Consider the following 20,078-nt stretch of genomic DNA (forward strand, 5'->3'; position numbering starts at 1 on the left):
TGAAGAAGGCTCACAAAAACACACCACAAGGGATAAATCTCAAACGCTGGACCCAATATTTTTCCAAGGTGCTCAGCTATTCTGTCTCTAGAGAACTCCACTATTCCCTCTTGTGTTGCTGTCTATATTTCACTGCATGGCTTAAAAATGACAGGAAAAATGAAAATTATGTCAAATAAAAAATTGTGCTTTCCATTTTATGCAAATGACCCATAATTCACTGTCGATCCTCTCTAACAGCCACTGAAATGCACTCATACGGATGCATTAGTATTTGAGCAGTCAAAAGACTCTATGTTCAGAGACTCTGCCCATGTTATGTTCAACAAGTTTTCTCATTTAATGTGGTGCTTCATATTTTTCAACGGTTTTAATGCTCACCCACTACATTAATGGGGCATACTCATCTGACAAGCAGGGTTTTTCCTAATTTTCATAAGAATGTCAAATCTGCATAGCTGTCCTGGTGATGTATGCTAAAGGTACCAATTGGGCTTTAAGGGTATGAAAAAGGCTTATCCATTGTTGATTATGGTCATTATCAGCAGCTACCTTGCTGGCAATATCTCTTACTAGACCATAGACTGTTTCAGGTGAATGCAAAATATAATGGCAGTATAAATATACACTCAGTGACCACTTTATTAGGTAGACTTGTACACCAGCTTGTTAATGCAAATGTTTAAGCGTGGCAGCAACTAAATGCATAAAAGCATGCAGACGTGGTCAAGAGTTTTAGCTGTTTTTCAGACAAAATGTGATCTAAGTCACTTTGACCGTGGAATGATTGTTGGTGCCAAACAGAGTGGTTTGAGTATCTCAGATACTGCTGATCTCCTGGGATTTTCATGCACAACGGTCTTTAGAGTTTACAGAAATGTGAATAACCAAGCATTACAACAGTGGTATGCAGAAGAGCATCTCTGGACACACAATGCATCAAACCTCTAAGTGGATAGGCTACAGCAGCAGAAGACTTAAGAAAAATGAAGGCTACATCTGTTACACATAGATTGACAGCTCCTGCTATAACTGAATTACACACAAATCCATTGCTTAGTAAGGAAATTGCGAAGCCTCGCCAAGGAAAACATCAAATACTGTACAACAAAAGCAAAGTTCTCACAATATCTTCTTTTTTTCTTTTTTAAGGAGAAAAGCTCAAACAAACAGTGTTTCAAGACAGATGATCAAAGATATCGACGTGCGCAAGAAGTAATGCCCCAAAGTAACGCCGCACAGCCAGCTCCTTACTAGTGATATTTTATTTGAAGTACGTCTTCAAATTTACATTTAAAATAAAAACAAAAACATAAAAACATAAAAGCATTTTTCTGGTTAATATGTGCGTGATCATGTGCACGTGAGAAACGATGTACCCTACTCTCCCTCTCCCGACTGGTAAAAGACGAACTGCACAAGACGGCTCAATTTATTTTAATTGCGCTCCGCACATCTGAGCTGTCCATTCCGCGTGGAATAGCGTTTATGTAGAACGAACTGGCAGCGGATCCCACAGAGCCTCTTGCTCCTTAACCCCCTCCTTTCATTACCGCTCCCGAAAACGCGGGGTTTGAACTAACCTTCGGTTAAAAACGAAGCCCTTTGAGTTATCTGCAAATGAGGAGTGGGATTAGCATTTCTAATCTCAAACAGACGGTGGTCGATTCCGTTCACCACTGGGACCGATTTAAATGACGGTAACGGAGCACCGACATCAAAGAGGTTATGAAAACAGCCGCTTGGCTGTTTTAAGGGTTGTTTGAGGTTGCGTAATGAAGGTAGGTCATTATTTCACCTTCAGAGTACGGAGGTTGTAATGACTTCATAATGTCATTCTGCAGAATTTCACATAGGATCTTATGTTATTCTAAATATTTCTACGGACTATTTCTTTTCACTTCAGGCCTAAACGTCTTAATAAGTGTGTCGTCGTCTAGATCTATCCAATTGGGACATTGTATCCATTACTAAATAAATAAATAAATAAATAAATAAATAAATAAATAAATAAATAAATAATCTCAACTATAAACAGTAATGTACGCCCATACAATTAACATGAAACCACAGATCTTATTTGTAATCTTCAATTTCCAAAAGTTGTGTTCGCGGAGCTCTGTGTCTTGATTAATTTTTATTTATTTATTATTTTTAAATAATATGTAGAGACGCAACATAATGCTCTTACAACGAAAGATGTGAAACGCTCTCAAGATCTGTCTGTGTTCACCGGAACCATTTAGTCGTCCAGATTTTATCATTACAAGGCAAAACTCTTTATTTTACGGCTGAATGGGTGTTGAACCTGTTCATTAAACAGCAGGAGGAGGAAAAAAGAAATTAACCAGGACAAAGAGGATTCCGTGTCCTGGGTGTTTTATCGAGACATTGACGGCCCTGTCGACTTCTGGGAAGTCAGAGCAGAATGTCAGTATGTTGCTATTAAAAGTACGCGCCGGCTCTACCCATCAGCACTCCGACCAGAGGGCGGGCCTTGCTCGGTTGCACTGCAGCCACCCCCCACCCCCCGCCCCCACCACGAACAAAGTCAGTAAGATAGTATGTAAGTATGTACATGAGTAAGTAAGTAAATAAATACATAGAATGTAGGCTTACTTTAGTACAAAAACCCTGAGGAAGTATGTCTTCTCAGCTGCCATAAACTCCATATCTGGCTTGTAAGTAACATTAAATCTAATTGAATACTTTAATTGTGCTTCATTTTGAAATTGACTTTTCCCTGTGTATTTTTCACAATATTAGACACAAGTGTTGAATGCTAAATCATAGGTCAGCCATTGATCGTCCTAAGGTCTGTACTTGTCATTAATCATTTGGTCAACTTGCCTTCTTTCTTGCCTCTGCTGTTAGAACCCAAATTTCTGAGTTTACAAAAGCTATGTTAACTGAATTTAGAAAATGTGGGTTTTCCCCCAAGGAAGCAAAGCATCCTCACACCATCACACTACCCTGATCTTGTGGGAAGATTCACTCAATAGAGAAATCAGGGAGGGGGCAAAGACTTTTTCACAGCACTGTAAATACATTTAGATTATATTCTGGGATCTCAAACTAATACATTTTAGGTTGAAGTATACTGAAGCACATTTTAAAATGTACTGATTTAAATTACAATGAATTATACTTTTAAGTATGCTTAAGTATGTTAATACATTCCATTTATTTAGCAGACACTTTTATCAAAAGCGACGTACAATAATTACATTCAATTACAATACATTAAGTACATTCTCATTAATAAGCATATTCATTTAAGTATATTTCCTAAAAATATACTAAAGCATACAGTAACTTGTGCTTTACTTAGTCTAAAGTACACTGGTTGAAGGCATCCATTGATCTTCCTTTTTGCAAAGACAGATCACAAGGTGTACTCAGAATCAACGTGGAGAGCTTACCTGACATTTGCTGAATGAATACACATTTTGCAAGGCTTCATTTGGTGTTTGTCAACAAAGTTATTGTTAAAAACAAGACAATACACACTATCAGTATACAAACTTCCAAAATAAAATTATTGATGGCTGTATGAGTTGGGATTTAATGTATAAGTGTGTGTGTGTGTGTGTGTGTGTGTGTGAATGCAGGATTGTTTCTAAAGAAACTATGAACTTTCAATGGGAACATGTCACACCATCCTAGGCCGGCAAAAGAAAACCGAATTATAATGTGTCTTTAAACATATTACAGTATACTATTATTTCCCAACTGGCCAGGGCCTGGTTAGTATAGCACACATAACCCAATTGGAGAGCAGACATCTTGTGAGGTTCCCGTACTACTTGAAACTCAACCAAGACCGTGCAGCGGCTAGTCCCGCCAGCCTCAGGGAAAATCTGCTGTTGTTAGTAGATGGGCTGTTTCACCGTTTCTTCACATAATTGCCAACTGCCACAAAATCAATGAACCATTCTATGCATCAGATGTCATAAAGGACTCTTTGGGCATGTGATCTTAATTGGTGGATGGAAGCTGTGCGTATGCACACCCAGAATATTAATGGTGGTGGTGGGGGTCGCTGAGGGAGGAGGGCGGGGGCGAAAGCGGGTTAGCGAAATGAGTCCCACCCTCTGTCTGGGTTACAGCACACGCAGATGGCGTTCATTAGCGAGATGTTCAATTTTGACGTTATCTAGCAGCTCAATCGCGACAGCAGTTGAGTTTTTTTTTAAATGCCAAATTAGCATAATTTCTATCAGCACGTTGTCACTGGCACGCGATCAGATGGAACTGATCTACTGTCCTCTGACTGTGTGAATCTAGCGGGTGCTTTTTTTCCCAACCCTGTTTAAATGGAAACCCTATCACAGACCGCACCGAAGTCTGCCCGCGACATCAGGTGTAATTCTATTGAACATGCCATTAGCCCGTAATGTGCGCACCGGGGTCTAATTCAGGCACTCTGAAATAGCATTGCTTTTCGTTTAAGTGGATTTGACATTGGAAATTGATCACGTTGGGTAAGATAATACTACTTCTTTCCTCTTGCATGATATTAGCATCAGAACAAAATGATTCCTTCAGAAAGAGGCAGGCGCAAAATTGCATCAGCGCTATGCTCTTGTAGCACGCATCTAATTTTAAGCAAACAAGAGGCAAAGAAAAACTTGCTATGAGACATTTCCTATCAATGGTGTGGATGATCTACCATTGTTTTAAAAGTAGCAGAACTATAAAAGTCACAAGTAGTGGGGAAATATAAGTGTTTCAGGGAGTTTTCTGTATCAGAGTCACTATTATCATGTTTCGACATAGGTTTGAGAAACAGGTGCCAGTAAAGCCATGATTGAGCTTGTTTTTTCTAGAGACAAATATATCCTCACTGGACAAGCTCACTTTGCTAAGTACAGCCTGTCTCCTTGTGCTGTGTCACTGTGGACTGCAGTACAAGTGTCTTTACTTAGAAACAACAGCTGCCGCTCACATTATATGATTTGAGGCTAATGATACTCTCTTTGCACACATGTGAGAGAGACAGAGAGAGAGAGAGAGCAAAAGAAGGGCTTGACCAAGACAGATTCAGAGAAAGAACGCAAGGAAGAGGACGAAAATAAAGAGACGGACCGAGACAGAGACAACAGGCCTATGTAACCTCACTAAATCAGCGTGTGGGAATCTGCCACAAAGCCACGTATTGCTTATGGCTGGAGGCAGCTCTGGGAGAGCCGCTCCCGCTCTTCTCCCTCCTCAAATTCAATTGCCGATCAATCCGGGGAGGTTATTTAGCCAGAGACCTCCTGATGCAGATTGGGCGCTTAAGAACCGACAGAGAAAACCTGGGGTCAGTTTCCGGCCAGGAAGCCTCCACTTGCAGCAAGAGTCAAAATGTGTGTGTGAGCGTTTGTGCATGCGTGTTTGTGCGTGTGTGTGTGTTTTGTGCATTTTAATTAGAGTCGTCACAAACAGATCCATCATCAGTTCGATAACAGATGCTGCTCAACCACTGGTGGGTTCCTACGCTGCTCCGTGCCCCTCCTGGAAACGCAGAAGCAGGTTTCACAAAACAAATTGCTTGAGGGGGAAAGGAATAAGTTTCTGCTGTTTGGGCACTTCTCTCCTCCCTCAACACCTGAAGGAGGGGGGGTGGTACTGCCTGCTGTCTAACAGCATTTCATATGAACAAACTGCAAATATAGTTTTAGCTACCATTTAAAATGCGTATTGCATGTCGCAATACATACGCAAACGTCACTCAGGTACATACTTGCAGCACAGGCCTTCTATCTACCCTATTACCTACTGAATTACTTTTTTGCTGCAGAATATTGGAGGTATTAATATTAATGGAAAAATGCTCTCAATACATGCTGGGAAGGAGGGGGCTTCTGCAAGCTTGTCTGGCTGCCATAATGTAGTGGTCCATATTCAGCAAAGCGGGTGATGTTTCGCTAAATTATGACAAACTAATACGTACAGTTTGGCGAAAAAATAGGCGAGAGACCATTTTCATGCTAGTGTATATTTACTGCAGTAATCACTGCTAGTGAGGAGGTGCACACACAGAGAATCCTCAACACCAAGGATAATCTTTTGTTGGTGAAGGGGAATTGTACAATTGTATATAATAAAATATATATAAAATATATAATATATGTATATAAAATGTAACATTCGTTGTTGATGGCAATAGAAATGACAATATTAATAATGCATAAAAAAGTATGAGCTTATATTTATTTAATATCAGCTGAATTCCATTCAGGGTTCTCTATCGCTGTCTATGATGTAAAGTAATATGAATGCATCAATTTACATTATAATAATGCATTGTTTTTACCTCTCACCCTCAGGAAACTAATATAAAATACAAGCGATTCTACAAGGCCCTCAAACATCCTGACGCACTGAGGGGCAGGTGTGAGGATGGGGGGGGGGGGGGGGGGGGGGGGCTGAGGTCATAGGTCAGATGTTCACCAGCACCCGAATGTACATAATGACATATAGAGATGTGAGATAGCACGTGTGGCGGGGGTTCTGACAGCCTGCACAGGAACACTCAGACACTCACACTCCCTGAAAACACTCCGTGCCGATCCAAGGAATATCGTGAGGAAAACCACGATCAGAAATTGGAGAATCTTGGTTGCCCCTTCCATGATGGCAGCTACTGCATAAATTCTAATCTCACTCAAAACTGGAGTATGGGGACTTCTACCTGCGTTCACGATAACAATTTTCCAGGAGCGGCAATCCAACACTCTCAGCAGTTTCATTATACAGCGAGAGGAGGATGAAAAACCGGCATCCACTGCTGGTATCACATGATTGCAATGAAATATAATACATTTACTCACTATGTAACAGCTATATAAAAGATACTGTGTAATAGCTTGTAAGACTGTAAATATTTAATGTATGCATAAAGAAAAACTATGTCGACCGACCATTTTAACAGCATTGCTGCGCACTCAGCTTATTGAAACTGGGAAGACTATTAGTTTCACGCTGAGAATGGATTGGGATCAAAGCTAAAACACTGTAGGGACATGAATACGATCACTTCGCACTGTATTGACTGACAATTTTGTGAATAGCAAGACAAACTCCGCTTTGGGATTTCTGGATTTCAGGATTTCAGGATTTCACTCAAATATATCTCAAGTTAAAAGTAGGGTAGCCTACATCAGGACTTACAGTTAGCAATCTGGCCGTGGGTAACTGAAGTGCAACGAGGTGCTTCTGTCATGTGTTCCATGAACGCAATGCAGTTCACCTGGTAGAGCCTTCTGCATCTACTGTAAACTATCATTGATGATATGGTATTAAAGGTCAGTAAAAAAAAAAATCCTTCTCCGCTATCTTACAACTGCCCTGTTCTCTGCGAATGTTGTCGTCCATCTGAAACGACACTTGGACAACAAGAACAGCTATCCAAGCGCTCCAACAGAAAGGCACAATTTTGTTTGTACTTCACGGTCAGTGTGTGGCATGGCATTACGAAGAGGCACCATTGGTGCACTTACGTCATCAGTATCTCACCTCGTGTCATCTACTCAACGGTTGAGTGCCAGAGCTCTATCTGTGAATAACTCGCTTCAGTCACCCAGTGGATGATGGTTGGGGTATGAGAGCTACGGCTGTTTTTTGATTTCTGTTGTAGATAGGGCACCGCGATGCTGACACTCCAGCCAGGTGCAGTGAGAGTGTCTTGGTGGGGCCTGGTGGCCAAGGAGCATGTTTCTTTTGCAGGTGCTGTAGTTACAGACACTGAGAAGACGTAGAGCGCTTTACCGCGCTACAGGTGTTTCTGTGCGGTTTCCAGTCTTTACACGTTTTTAGCACAAATATTCACAGCTTTCTGTGAGACTGTGAACAACAACAACCCTTTCAATACAATAAAACAAAACATCTGAACAGTAAATCGCCTCTTTCATGTGAACATATTTGTCATCTGGGCTATAAAGATAGAATCACAAAATTCTTGTATTTGATAATATCAGGTCTGTAATTTCAGAAACATATTACCAACTTTGTATGTTGGTGTATGTTGTAGGCCTATTCACCAAATTGCAAATATTAAACCCAATCTACTTTTGATGCACAACATAGACCTACTGGATTCAATGTATGTACAAATATATAGTATGTATGTATTCCTGATTAATTGCATCCATGTCTTGAAAAGACGCTTACATTTTCACCATAAGTGCATCAACTTTTATTATCTGCTATTATAACACTTGTGTTTCACATTTAAGTCTGTTGAATGGCAACAGATGTGGGGCGGGGGAGGGGTGGGGGGGGTTTGTCCACTGTGGGTAAGTGTCTGGAACACGCACCACTGTCCCAGCACTGTTTCTTCTGCCACTTACTGAAAAGGCTGCTCTCTCACCTCCATAGAAAGGCAAACGTCAGGAGGCCCGGCCAAATGAAGACATCCACGCCGCGTCCCCAGATGCAATCACGGGATGCCAACGCCGATTCTACCGCTCAGGACAGTCATAAGATCTGACTGAACATTTACTCTACTGAGGACAGGGGAACTGCAGGGGGCGGGGAGGGGGGGTGGGGGGGTTTGGGTAGTGTGAGCGGAGGCAGGATGGGTGGATGGGGGGGTGGGGAGAGGGGGTGGTGACTGGGCGGTAGATAGATTGATAGTCAGGTGATTTATTCCAGGCAAAGAGACAATGTTTCACACAGATGCCAACTCTTGACAGCCCAACACAGAAAACATGAGATTGTTAATGTTTCTCACTCTGTATATATTTGCACCGGTATCTGCCTCGTCGTGATTGGGAGGGGGGGGGGGAAACAATGCTACAAAGGTGCTTAAAGATTTCACATGATGGTATGAGAGCGACAGACTGACTGCAGCCACACAAAAAACACGCAGATCTGCGGAAACAGACAGAGACATATTAGAAATTCATTATCACCCAAATCCGCTATTAAATGTCGCTGGCTGTGAGAACTAGACTTCATTACGGAGCTTCCATTAGGAGCAGGAGACACAGGGGAGGGGCGGAGAACTCTTCCCCAGTGATGCATATTTTACCACAGGCGCTAGGATGATAAAATCCATTACCAGGAGCAAAATCTTGGGGAAAAACAGTGAATCCACGACACGGCGAACGGGTCAAAAGCACTTCTCTACCGTTACTGGTTCCGCCGTATCAGCTTTTTCTGTTTTTTTTCATCTTCCTTTTCATGGGTTCATTCTTCTTCTTCTTCTTCTTCTTCTTCTTGGTTGTGGAATGGCATACGGTTGGTACGTAATTACAGGTATGAGTCGTACACACCGCTCATTAATCCATCGGGGGTTATTATTCTTGAACACGCGGTAATTGTACTAAAGGGGTGATCAGCAGTGGAACAATACATCCTGCTGTTAAATTTCCTACCGTTCCAGAATATATCAAGGCAGTTCAAAGGCATGTGTGTGTGTGTGTGTGTGTGTGTGTGTGTGTGTGTGATGGCCGGGTGGGGGGGAATGGGGGCTGTGAAGCATGTAAGTGGGTGGGGGGGGGGGCTTGGGGACCAATAAGCGATGAGGCAGCCGTCTTCCAGCCAAATGATGCAAAAGAGGGAAGTTGTTGCTCATCAGCAGAAGAGGGTCACAGGATTGGGGCTTATTAGCAAGAGGTATTACAATGGACTCCCAAATGCTGCACACTTCACCAGAAGCAATGTATCAACGAGCAAGCTTGAAAAAAGACTGCACCGCTGTTCTTAAGTGGTGCTGAGATTTATGAAGCAGTGGCTGTGTCTGATGAATGCATTTCCTTTGGTAAGACTGTTAGCTTTTTACATTTTTTATTCTCACATTAAAAATAATGACATGATGTGAATTTTAAAAAATGAGAATTTATTTTTTAATTATATAACCTTTAGCCTATAGAACCATTTTATAACAGCCAATTTTTGGGCTGGGACTATTTCTAGGACTATTTCACAGCTTATATTGAAAAAGTATCCTTTTCTCTACATTTCAGAGGTTTTTCTTGCAAGGCTACGTTAGTTTAAATATATGAAACACATTTAAATATATAGTAGACTACATTTCACCATTTGTTGAAACATAGCAGTAGGCTATACCATCTTAGATTTACATGTAAAATAGAAGAGGGAGGCAGAGACAAAAGAATAGAAAAGTAAAAAATGTTTGTTTAAAATTAGTATACCCTATTTTGACTATGAGCCCACTGCAGTTGTCATAATTACTGAATCAGTGATATAGATATGGTTTTTAAATTATTATAATCTTTTGTTATTTTAACATTGCAATGAACAAAATCCAATTAAATGCATATGCATTACATTTTTATAAGTAATAATATTTGATTTGGAGCCATTTCTGTTCCTCTGGGCATTGTATCATTACACGGCATAGAGCACGATAAAATACAACTGCACTGTATCAATTATGGTCCATCATGATTTTCATTAAAAAAAACTGAGCCACTTAAAATTGAAACAATTTCTGTGGTAGGATAATGAACATCAACCATAAACACAGAATACTCGAATGGGAGAGCACAATGCATCGTTGCCCTAGAATAACTCCTGTACAATACAATGTCTGTACATATAATGTAGTTTTTTTTTTTTCCTTTTTTTTTTCCTTTTTTTTTCAAAAGCAAAATATTGCATTACTAGATGTGCTAGACTAGACTAGATTGAAATTGTCCTGTTCAGCAGAGATTTCCATATGGTGTTCAAGGGAACAAGTTATAGGTTAAGGGATTAAGTTTAGAGATGTTGGGTGTCTCTGGATGCTCGGTGAATGTGAATCAAGGGAGGTGAGCAGCTTTAACAATGCAGCGGTTTGACTGTGCATCACACGGTTATGAATGAAGCTGGTGCCAGTTCGGCTCCTATATGACATTACAATACAGATGACACAAGGCAGAGCAAACGGACTCTGAACACTTACTACACGACTACAGTGCAACGACAATACATCGAGGCCGATGATCAGGGACACAAACCCATACAAAGACAAGACGTTTTGTATGCTAGGAGTTGCCTTACCTATGAGATTACACAAATTATTGCGTCCATTGAAAGACCATTAACTGGTTCCAAAATAAAATAAAATAAAAAAGCCTGTGCCGTAAATGTCTGAACCCATCAATTACATTTGGTCAGTAGTTCAAGTAGCCGTAATGAAATGCTACTAATTGCGTGTATACTGGCCGCAACGAATTCATAAAAATGCACATTAAATGCAAGGCAACATATATAGTTGTCAGTTCACTACATGAAGTCAAAATGATTTGTTATATCACAGCGCCCATCACAGACCAGTAGAAAGCAATTAACACTCGAGCCAAGGAAAACATTCACAGAGCCTGCAGCCGAATCATCACCATAAACAGAGAACACGGGTAAGCTTTATTCGATGAAAATAGGCTACTAAATAGGCTACTGTCGCTAAGTCATACCAGCACACACGCGGGGAGTAAAACTGGCATTCAAAAATTCTCAATAAAGTTAAAGGATTTTATTGTAGCCCAGTCTGACAATTCTTTGCGCAACCGTCACACGTCGGTTGTTGGCGAGGGTACCATCACCCGCTGATGCTGCGATTGAGTTCCACCTGCATGACAGCGTGATCTGCCTTTTGGCTTTAATGAAGCACACTGTTCCGCACCCAGTAGCCTACACCTAAAATCTTAACTTCCCGCTCCACTCCAGTCTCTGATACTGCGACTGTGGTCTTCGATCCATTTTTTCCCTCTGGCATTTCCAGCTGCGACTGACGCTCTATATTTGGTAGGAGACACCGCCTGTTTGCGGACTTCATACTTCTGACAACTACACAAAGCGGTCTGCAATAACGGCACAGAATAGCAGCTGCTGTTTCAAAAAAAGGCAATCGAGTATTGCCTTGTTTTTATCTCTCTCCAAGTGTAGTTAGTCACCCCACTGAAGCCAAAATGTATTGCAACTGTCCGCCCTTCGCTCTGAAATTGTAGGCTATAATGAGCTATATTTTCCTGGTTAATGTGTTGTCTTAACGCCCAATTTCCCGTCTCCGCATTCTAAGAAGAACCCATGGATCACCACACGTGTAGGTATCATTTATCCGATAATATGAAGGGCACCAAAAATATTCTCTAGCCCGACTAGAAACGTCTATTAAGAATGAATACTACATTTACAAGTGCGATTTCATTTATAGGCTAGTGTGTTATGCGTCAAAAGTTTATTTTCAGTAGCTTTCCAATTCATACACTAACCACTGCTCACTTCATTTGTAACGTTGCCCATACAGTTCCATTAAATTTAGAATTTTCATTTTATTTCCAAATTGACTTTCGTCTGTTTTTGTTTGTTTGTTTGTTTGTTTTGGCGACTTTCGTCCGCAACGACTTTTTTTGGCAACGCAGCTGATGTAACCTATTTGAATAGGCTACCTGCTGCTCCTTATTAGGAAAAATATAGCCTAGAAATGATTTGATCTACGTTCATCTTAACTTTGCGCCATAGGCTATATGCTCTGAGATCAACCATACACGCGTTAGGATTCTGTAGCATTAAAACCATGTTATATCCTTGTTACGACATAATCATAACGGCCAACATGATAATTCATTCCAACACGACCAAGACACACTGGAACTCTATTAACCGACGTTATGTCAATTTCTCAAACAGAGTTAATAACGTAAACAATCATATTTTCAAAGGGCCGTTTTGAGAACACATCCAAGTAATTTCTAGCCCATGTGGTTTTTTAGCCCGCTATACGCATATTGCCTGTCTGGCCATTCTATTTCCCCTCAAAGTGTAATAGCCAACCTTACGAGTAATAACAGCAACAACAACATAACTTTGTGTACGAGACATTCACACCAACGACACAAGCAACACATAAATGAATGCTTAGACCACATAAACTCTTAATGGTGAAGATGTAAGCTACACATATACATATTTTGGAAAAAAACAAAAAAACATTATGCGATATTTTTGTCAAATTAAGGTTGGACCGTTTACCTCAAAAAAGAGTATCCTTGTCCCAGGACCCGATCTGATTTCCCGGCGTCACAGCTGAGCAGTGCTGCTAGGGACCTCTCTGGTCGGACAACATGATTTCTCCTCGCTCTCCCAAACTGCTATCAGGGAAGAGAATACGAGCAAGCTTACTCCACCCACGCGATCACACAAGCACATACGCAAACGCGCGCGCGCACACAACAAACACACGCACTGTGTGTGTGCGAGAGAGAGAGAGTGAGTGAGTGAGAGAGAGAGAGAGAGAGAGAGAGAGAGAGCTAGCGCTCCCCACACACAATGAGGTCGGTGCGAAGCTACCCTTCGCCAAAGTGATGGTCGTCATGACGACATGGCAACAGTGAAAAAGTGATCTACAGCTTACTGACTGCGGAATCATTTAATTGTGACAGAAATACTGGGTAAATTGAGTTATTAATGCCGTCGATTCAGAAATCGTCTGCTGCGCATACAGGGCAATAACCTACGCATTTTCCTAAGTACAGTCATTAATGAATAAAGCCAAACAACGGGTATGACGAATAAGCTGTTAATACAATCGTAGAATGGTATTAATGAATTAGATCTGCATATCACCACGCCAGTGTATGATGCATTACTGTGCATATAGACATGTTCCTAATTTTAAGTCTGAGCATTGGTTAGGGGAAACGGCTTCGAAGTATATTTTTATTTGCCCATTTTCGGACGTTTTACTGTTATCGCAACGTTATCTGAACGGAATTAAATTCTCAATTTCCTACCGAAGCATTTGCCCAGCTACATTTGTCTAGCATTTGTCCTGCATACTTCAACAAGGTTGTCATTCAAAGGGCAGACCACACCAACCATGTGTGAATTTTTTTTGCATGCAGAAGAAAGTGATGGAACTCTAGTTGTTGTTTCAGCTGTAGTGTATACAACGTGTATACTGGAGCCACACATATTCTAATCCGTTTCATACTTTCGACCCCATGGAAAAATATGTTTAGGAAGAAAGCTGCTGTTTCTGAAAATAGTATCAAAAGCACTTCAGATAAATAACACAAAATAAGAACTTTAAAAAGTGACTACTGTTGGCACAAAGTGCAGTGTTACTTTCTGTGCTACATTTTTGAAGGCATGTTTTTCACACTAATAGCCATGTCAGAGAAGTAAGAGCACACATGGACTTCAAGTGAATCGTGACAATAGCGATAAGGAAACGTAGCCTACTGTGCGCAGTGCTCCTGTGAGTTACATCAGCGCAACGCTCGCTCTCTCTGAACAAATTCCGCTTCCCCGGGGGATTTTGCGTTCTGTACGCTTCGACAAAAGGCCCCAGAGAGCGCCGTCCCCCAGTGCCGACCCATTAATTAATCACCCCAACAATAAAGCCAGCCACGGAGCTCACCTAGGGCGTTCACTTTCCACAATAATCCTGTCCTGTTGGAATATCAACTGTAGTGCTTGTGGTTCTTTTGTGGTTGCCTTCGCACTGGGGGAGAAAAAAAACTCACTCTTCTGAATTAAATACTCCCTTCATCATGATGGCTATTCATCTCATGCCCATTTTGAGGGGAGGGGGACTTCTTCTTTAATGCACACACACACGCATGCACACACACACACACACACACACACACACACACACACACACACCCATCGTCCCTCAGCCCTCAGTTCCTGGAACACATACTGTAAGTTGTTTTCAGGTATGCACAGTTAAGAAGATGTCAAAAATACCTTTAGGAATATTTTTAGTGCTTCCCACCACCACCGTCACCACCCCCGTCGGCCATATTGATTGCACCCTTGTGCCCTTCTCCAATGAGCCTGAGACTCCCTGTGAAGGGGCAGCAGTGGAGGCAGACCACTGAAGGAGAAGGAAGGGCCACCCAAGGTTCACAGCCAACCCAGATCTCCTCTCTCCGCTGTGGGTATGCAGGCTGACTCTCTAAAGGACAGATGAGCTGTGCAGTCGCATTGCTTTAGAGGCGCTCTGCACGCATCCTCAGGAAATGAAGGTAAATGCGCTGTTTAAAAAATAACAGTAGAATTATACAGGCTGAAAACAGATGTGTTAAAAACAACACAAAATGTGTCATTTCCGAAGACACCTCCATGTCTACCTCCAGGACAACACATTTTGTGTTACTTTCAACACATTCTGTGTTATAAAGTCTCTCTTTGAGACATATCATTTGTATATCTGTGACACAAAAGTACTAACTTTGACATAAAATGTGCTGAAAGTAATGCAAAATAGAGTAACCTAAAAAGAGTGTTGGGTACTAACACATCCTTTTCGTGAATGAGGACTGTTAAGTGAACAGACAAAGATGGTGTTTCACAGATCCCCTCTTGTCACTTGGGGCAAATCAAAGCCAGTGATGTTGCCCACTTGAGTAACTTAGCTTTAGCCTTAGTCCCAGGTCAGAGCTCATCAAGAAGACTGAATTATCTGATTCTCATTTCAAGCGACTGTTGGTTCTCATTGATTTTCCAATAACTATAACTCTCCACCCGACATGTATGTCTTATCGGCGGGTTTTGGCTTTTGTTATGTGGTGGTCTCTCATACCTGGACACCAACCGACCTGCCACCCTCGCTCAATGACCGAAGCCAGAAGTCACGGTCGACGCAGACGCGGTCCGGCACCGCCGACGCCGGTGCGAGCGCGGTCCGATGGCGGTAAGGGAGATGATTGATGAGGGCCTGGCGACCCTGTCCGCAATTAGGTCAGTCCTTTCACTCACGCGCCGCTAATGAATTAGAGAGGGAAGGGAGCGCTGCCACTGGGGTCGCCACCCGCGCTCCTGCCTCTCTCCCGCCCGGGCACATCTCGCCCTAATGACTCCCGCCGGCTTCCCCCCGCCCGCAATCTATTAAGGGACGCACAGGAGAGTGAGGCGACCCCGGGGTCATCGGCTGGCATTAGCTATCAACCCTCAGCCTCGTTATTGCGTTTAAAATATATATATTTAAAAAAAACACTTCCAGTCATGCGTGGACCTGCTAGCTGAAAAACCGCCACATTTTACATTCCTGAGACCTTGCTCCTCTGTAATTACATATGTAAGTGCTGTGTAAATGTTATGTGAGTGTGCGTGCGTAACAACTCACGGTGTGTCGGTTTTTCCATTCTGTAAGTACGGTATGGTAATTCATTTCTTCCGCACAGACACAAGCCATTGTGCAGATACATGGTCAAAAGGAACGTAAAGGGTGTCGGTGAAAGCTTTATTCTGCCGGTGGATTCGTCATGGTCACTGCCTATGCCTCCTTTACATGTATCGAAGAAAGAAAACATACACTGCATTGAACTTTACGTTGTACACAGCTCTTTCGACAGAGCAACGGTTTTCCTCAAAGAAAATGTGACTAAATATAAGCTTGTGTAAAGACTTTTATCATATTTCATTTATAAAACCCTGCATGAATGATGGTGTGTGAGAGAGAAGGTGTAGATTCATCTCCCGCAGTCTCCTGTGCATTTCTGCGTGGCGGCCAACACATGAACTCCCCAGGTGACGGAAAACGTTGGAGGGACACCAGCTTCACTCACCTATCCCAACACACAGAGGCTGCTTTTCCTTTCCCACAAAACGCTCCTGCTGCATCTAAAATGCAATAATAGCCAACAGCCTGGAATGTAGTCCCCAGTGTGTCATTAATGCATTATTGAACAGTTCCTCGAAAAAGAGAAGGCTGTTTAATTTAGCCTGTAACAAATATTTATTATAACATGCACGTCTTCACATCTTCACATGGCAGACCGTTGCCTTTTGTCCAAAATGAGCAGTAGAGATCTAGCGAATACTGATGAATAAACAGGTAGTCCGCCTTCTAAGAGCAGAGGTAAGCCAAGATAAAGTGAAGGGCATTTGATGCTGCGGTTGTCCTGGAAATAAGATGATTGTCGTCGCCTGAAATCTGCTTGATTTCAGAGACCGGCCCCTCGAGTTGAGGCTAACAGAGACTGAGTGGAAGATACCATGGCAAAAAAAAGACATGGAAATCAATATCAACAAACTGCGGGTCATTCATTTGCTTTTACCTGCACTATGATAATTACGGTTTGGAGCATTCTAAGTACATGAGTGCGGACATTATGTAAGCAGTGAATGGGCATTTCATTCCTGTCAGCAAGAGGATTGCATTCCTCAGTTTTGATCCGGTACTATACTCCACCCCACCCACGCTATTTCGCTCAAAATAACAGGTGGATTCAGGTTATGTAATTTGCATTACGTGGGCACAGGTTTGGCATGTTCTGTAGCTCTTAAATCACGCATGCGCACATACAAACACACACACACACACACACACGCACAGATACACATTGTGTATGAGGTGCTATTTCTTTTGTGTCCATGTGTGTGGGTGGTAGCGTGGCATAGCGGTTAGGGACGTGCACTTACATCCAGATGGTTGCTGGTTAGCATCCCTGCTTTGCCTCTGTTGTTGTACCCTTGGGCAAGGTGCTTGATGTGAATTTATTCAATAACTACCCAGCCATAAAAACAGATGATATGAAAAATTAAACCTATAGAGGTTGCCCTGGATAATGGAATAAGTGGAAAATACTACGCATCATGCAGTATTAAAACACATCAGAGCTGGGCATTAAGGACCATGATGTGACCTTGTGGTGCAGGAAGAATTACACTAAATTATGTTATAGATAACACCACAACAGATGGTTAAAAGGATAATTTATTTGAACAAATCCCATATAAGAGTGCTGAATGGGTGTACCTCTGACTATACTCTGGAGAGCAAATCTTTTAAAATTAGAAATGAGTGGCAATGCCACCACATTTTTCTTATCTGAGCGTGTTGTTTCCCTGATATGTGGTATCTAACATTGCACTCTTCCTAAAACTGCACGCATGCTCCATCTTAGATGAAGGTCTATGATGTAATATGAACTGAGAGTCTAATACAACATTATAAAATATAAGTGCCTCGTGCTGTTGTTCTTAACGAGCTGTTCTTCTTAGCTATTTCACAAATGTCAATATATTCCAACAGGCGCGGCTTTCCACACAGTCTAACAATGCAGCATGATTTTATTCTTCTCAACCAATCAGAGTGCATCACAAGGTTCAGGACGGCGAGGTGGGGGGATTGTAAAGAAACCCCTCTACCGCAGGCCAGCTCCATTCTGTCACAGGCCACTTCTCCCGGGAGTGCGTTGCTCAGAAGCCAAGCGCATTACTGTGCAACTCCGTGTTAGCCTGCTGATTAAAAAGACCCCTTAATTTAGCCGTGCTAGTACAGCAGTGATGGTACTGTAGTAACCAGCGGTATAGCAGCAGAATGTCAGTACCGTGCTACACCGCGGTTATACCAAATACTTTGCAGTGCTATTACAGCAATGTGCTCTGTTGTGTTCTGCCTGCCTAAGATATGCACGCGGTAAGAGACGGTGCATTTTCAGCGGGGATTCGGCACAGCGGTGCAGCACAGAGACAAAGAGGTGAAACTCACACAGAGAGACGGATGCACAGCCAGCCGCCCTTGCTTTCTTATCAGCTTGTCAGACCCACAAACACCTGCAAAGATGCACTGGCAGATAATGGCAGAATGTCCCCCCACAAGCCCCACCCCTGTCTGTGCTGCTGCACCTGGGTGCGGTGGGTCTTCAGCCCTGCTGTGTTCACGTGGAGCAGGGCACGGATACGGAGCACTACCGTAAAGAGGTTCACTGCAATGGGAGCTACTGCATTCAATGCCGTTGTGCAGAGGGCTATTAGCGTTCTGCTCTGTAGGTTGTCACTGTATACAGGTCATTGTTTTGAATGTCACTGTATAGTGGACTACTGCAAACAATGTCAATACGTAGAGTTTTGTTGCTTAGAATGTCACTGTATTATTGTATTGAAGTATTATTGTATTGAATGTCAGCGTATTGTGTTATCGCATTGAATATTACTACACAGTGTTGTTGTATCGAATTTCCCTGGGCAGATTGGTATTGTATCGTTGAGTATGTAATGGCATATTAACATAGTGTGTGGGTTTTGCTGCCCAGAAAGACACAATACAAAGTGCTTTTGCATCTAATGTTACTGCGCAGAAAATGTATATGTTAATTCCATAACTGAATTTTACTGTTCAATTGTAGTATGTATGTGAGTAGTGGTCTGAAATGTACTGTTGAATCTTTCCCATGAGTTCATTTGAGAAATAAAGCAGGTAACATGAGCAGCAGCATCTTTCAATCAATCCAGTCTATGTCAATTTCATCACAATAATGTATTCAGGTATTCAATTTATATATTTAAACATCATTTTATCAACTCGGCACTGCTGACAAATTATTCAATGACACAGCTAAACTGTTGACACAACACCTCCAAACATGACAAACAATGCAGAAGTGTAAAATGGAAGTAACAATGTTTATTTTAGCAAAAACAGATTTAACAGAGACAGGAGTCAAATTTAATACCAGCCTTAGATCACATGCATAATGACTCATTTCCATGACTTCAGGTTATATTGCAACAGCACTTAAAATACCCATTATTAGGTCACTGGAATATTTTACAGTTTTCTTTTCTCATCATAAAATGAATTTTATCCCCATGGACAAAATGTTCAGTGGCCAAATATCGATCGATATTTTTTGCAGTTAAGAGCATTTTTTCGGTGAAGCCCATTGTTGCGGGAATAAAACCCCCTGAGGGCGAGCCTTTTCCAAAATACAACGACCGCATTTCAGCTCTCTTCTGGCACGGAGAAATCAGCATTACTTCTGAATCTTCTCCAGCTCTATTTCAGCGTGCCCTCCCTGTTTGCCGTACTTCTATTATTCAGCTTTGTGACAGGACCCAAGACAGGAAGTACCCGCACTCGCTCGCTTTAGAACTTAAATTGACTTTATTTTCATTTTCGGGGGATTTCCGAGGGCTCTAGGCCTGCGTACCTCCGTTATTTTCCTCGTCGTGCGGCAAGGTGTCATGCCTGTGTTGAGGGTCACACCGCACGCTACCACTTGCCACTAAAGTAGACGGCATTAAAAATTCACACCCGTCTGTAGTTGGAATATAAATATTGAAACCCTGTATCGGATACAGCCCATAAATACTTATTGCCTCATCCGAAGGCAGTGTACTTAAGCTGG

General features: G+C 42.0%; 1 protein-coding gene across 6 annotated transcripts in view; it reads right to left on the minus strand.

Moving 5' to 3' along the window:
- The window catches only part of arpp21 (cAMP-regulated phosphoprotein, 21), a 78,208-nt gene extending 65,121 nt beyond the window's left edge, over positions 1-13,087 (minus strand). For 4 of the 6 annotated variants that reach the window (XM_061254125.1, XM_061254128.1, XM_061254126.1 and 1 more), the window contains exon 1: positions 12,967-13,068. The gene's annotated coding sequence lies outside the window, so the exon portion shown is untranslated. Of the gene's footprint in view, positions 1-12,966 lie in introns of all 6 variants that reach the window. The other 2 variants (XM_061254123.1, XM_061254124.1) reach the window with 2 other exon arrangements.
- Positions 13,088-20,078: the final 6,991 nt, after the last annotated feature.

The sequence above is a fragment of the Conger conger genome, chromosome 9, assembly GCF_963514075.1.
Source record: "Conger conger chromosome 9, fConCon1.1, whole genome shotgun sequence".
Lineage (NCBI taxonomy): Eukaryota > Metazoa > Chordata > Actinopteri > Anguilliformes > Congridae > Conger > Conger conger.